We start from the raw sequence: 3,220 nt of genomic DNA, 5'->3' as shown, positions 1-3,220 counted from the left end.
AGATGCAAGCACCTTTCTGTCCTCTGCTCCCTTAAACATGAGATTTAATAAAATATGTGTTGAATGAATAAAGGAGGCAATCAGTCAAATCTTAAGAATCCTTAAACCAGGGGCTCATGGTGTGAGTCCCTTGCAGGCTCCAGCTTGCCAGCCCTCCCTGGCCCAGGCTTTGGGCTGAAGAGCCATGCACCCAGTTCCACAGCAGCCCTCCAAGCCTCCTGGACAGGCAAGCTGCCAGACATGGGCACAGAGCTCAGGATGCCTGCAAGGGCAGTGGGGGCATGCCTTGCCTGAGGGAGGAGGAAGAGAAAGCCAGCTAGGAAGAGGAGGAAGACAGCTTCCTCCTGCTGGAATAGCTGGTAACACTGGGCAGCTCAGTTGAAGTGGACCAGCTGGTGGCCCAGATCAGTGAGATGCTGCAGTTGGACCTGGAAAAGGACTGCCCTGCCTCCCTGTGAGTACCCCCAGGATGGCCCCTGTAGCCCCTGCACCCCCAGCAGCCATGCCAGTGGACAAGGCCCAGGTGCCAGCTCTGCTGATGCTTCTGCCATCCTGGTCAGAGGAGGCTAGGGGCCCTGAGCCCCTAGGGGCTCTGTGATGCTCCCTCAGGGATTGTGGCCATGTGCAGAACTGGACTGCACCTTACTTTGTAGCCGAGACTGGTGTAGGCCCCAGTGCCCTGCCTGAGCCTTGTGGGCATGGATAGCTGCAGGGAAGTCACCTCCCACCACCTTCAACAGTGACCATGGCCCCCAGCTGGGGCAAGCACCAATGAAAATGACCTGCACTAACTCCTGCAGCAGTTGATGCCCTTGAGGAACCTCATTAAGGAGGCCCTGCAGAGGCTCCAGTGAGCAGTTGCTAACATTGCAGCCACAGTCTCCCTGGGTGGCCTTGGGCCCAGGAGAAGCTCTAGCAGGCCAGACCCTGTTGCTCTGCAGCCCTCCAGTGCCTTTCACTGACCCAGCCCCTGGAGGAGGAAGATGAAGCCACTTCGGGGACCCAACACTGTCCTCCCTTCTTCACCACCCCAGAGCTGAAGCATCCATTGCCATTCTGGGAGTGAACACCTAGGCTGCAAGGAGGCATGTGTGGAGAGACCTCAAGCCCCGAAGGTACCTGCCCTGGCAGAGCCATCAGAGAAAAACTCCAGCAAGGAGAAATGCATGGGTTAGGACGGGCCAGGGTCCCATGAGAATTTCCTGGGCCACTTCAGAGCCAGGACTTGGGATGAACGAGGAGGAGCATGGCAGCTGTTTGCATCAACTTGTACCTGACTTAACCCTTGGGGAGGTGGTGTGCTTGGATTGTTTATAAACATGGCTCCAGTGGGCAAGAATTGTGCAGTCTTCATAACAATACTTGAAAACTGATGACACGAATACATTTTATTTTCTGATGGAGGAGCTTAGTGAAAATGGTGCTACAGTTGCTGTGCAAAGAAATTTGGGAGGGGTGAAGAATGTAAAACTTGATGGGTGGGCTGGCATCACCCCTGTTATCCCAACTCATCCTTGGCTGGTGGAGGTGGGAGATGTGAATTCCACTTGTCAGTGGTAGGGAGGTGAAGAATTTTGAAGATGAGTTGAGTTGGTTGTGGACTTTTAAGTGATTTGACCTTCCCACCTGTAATTCAATGTCATAGTGTGCTGTAGGTGGAAGGCTGTGAGGTTCCTAGGGGAACTAACTCACCCTTGTGTCTTTTCTTTCTCTGCTCAGAGAAGAGCCCTGTCTGTGCTTTAATGTCTCTTGGAGTCTCCTGAGGACACACAAGTGGAGAGGCATGTGTGAGGAGAATTATTTTTTCTGAGCTTTCTAACTCCTCATCCTCCCATGAGGCTACTCTTGGCCATGCCAGGAGCTTTCTCAGAAACAGGAATAAACAATCTTTGAGCCTCTCCTGTCCTCCCAGCTGACTTTCTTATTCCACCCTTTTTGATGTCTGCTCAGGATGAATGAGACCCTGGACATTTTTCTGCTCTATTCTGGCCCTCTGGAGCCAGGGACCTGAGCCTCTGTGAATCCTCACAGTTTCCTCCTGCCACCACCTCTTTGTGAGTGACTGAAACCATTTTTTTAAATGTGATTCTCCAAGAGGAGAAACCACTGGCTTTACCCATGTAAAACTTGATGACACTTTAAATAAGGTGCAACCCCCAAACTTTAAGGGAACTAAACTAATTTTTAACAAGATTAAATGGCTTGTTCATCCTCCAGATGCAGGCATTGACATACACTTCACACTGGAGTGTCTGAAATCATGGTGGTCCTGATTAATAGGATTTCTTAATTAAAATGTCTGCTGAGTAAATTTGTTTTTTGTTTTAGAAAAAAATCCTTAAACCAGGAAAAATGAAGTCTGGGCAGGGGGTGGATCTTGCAGGCACAATATTTCTGGCATGAAACAGGGAATTATGACAAGGGAGAGGGGAGTAGTCAGTAGAATATTCTCATCATCTTTGGGTTTGTCAGTGTGGAATCTTCAAGGAGGCAGGGACCCCACGACCAGATGCCACTTCCTCCTCACCTCCACCAGGAACCCTGGAGCCCAGGTGCTGTTATGGCCTGGACCATGCTCTGGGAACAGGCTTGGGTGTGGGATCTTCTCCCTCCTAGGGGACCTGAGGGATATTGCTTGAGGCAGTCAGGGCCACAGAAGACCCCAACCCCACCTCCACCCCAACATGGATGAAAGTTTTTAATTATCTTTTTTTCATTGTGTGAGGCCAGGTTCACTGCTCAGCTATGTAATTATCTCAGAAAACTGAAAAAAAACACAAAATATTCAACATAAAAGAAGAAATTTAATTTCTTTTCATGAAAATAATATTCCATTATTCCAGAACCCTGGACACTTTCATCTAAGAAACATGCCCTTCCTCCCATCAACACCCTACTGGTGACTGGGACTGATACCAGCTGGAGGGGAGGGGCTAGTTTTTTCAGCTCTGTGGGCTGTGGGGGTTTTCACTCAGCCCATTTTGCTCCCCACTGCCCACAGAGCTGTGGTCATTAAAGCTGGCTGAGCTCAGGTATTTCATGAGAAAAAGCCTAATTCTTTAATATTATTGAAAATTTTAATTAACTTGGGATTATGTGGCCCTGGGTTCCATCTTCAAGCTGAAGATTTTAGGCAAAAATTACATTTTTGGGGGTCTTTTTAGGGCCTAACATGCAGCTTATGGAAGTTCCCAGGCTCGGGTCAAATTGCAGCTACTGG

General features: G+C 49.5%; 1 pseudogene; it reads left to right on the top strand.

Annotated features, from left to right (window-relative positions):
- Positions 1 to 281: 281 nt before the first annotated feature.
- Positions 282 to 962, top strand: LOC146398923 (GSK-3-binding protein FRAT2-like; annotated as a pseudogene).
- The last annotated feature ends 2,258 nt before the right edge of the window (positions 963 to 3,220 follow it).

The sequence above is a fragment of the Sus scrofa genome, chromosome 10, assembly GCF_054392235.1.
Source record: "Sus scrofa isolate SSC_HxYL_T2T_F1_AM1 chromosome 10, Sscrofa_HxYL_maternal_Yorkshire_Landrace_v2.0, whole genome shotgun sequence".
NCBI lineage: Eukaryota > Metazoa > Chordata > Mammalia > Artiodactyla > Suidae > Sus > Sus scrofa.
This window is presented reverse-complemented; position numbering and strand designations above follow the sequence as displayed.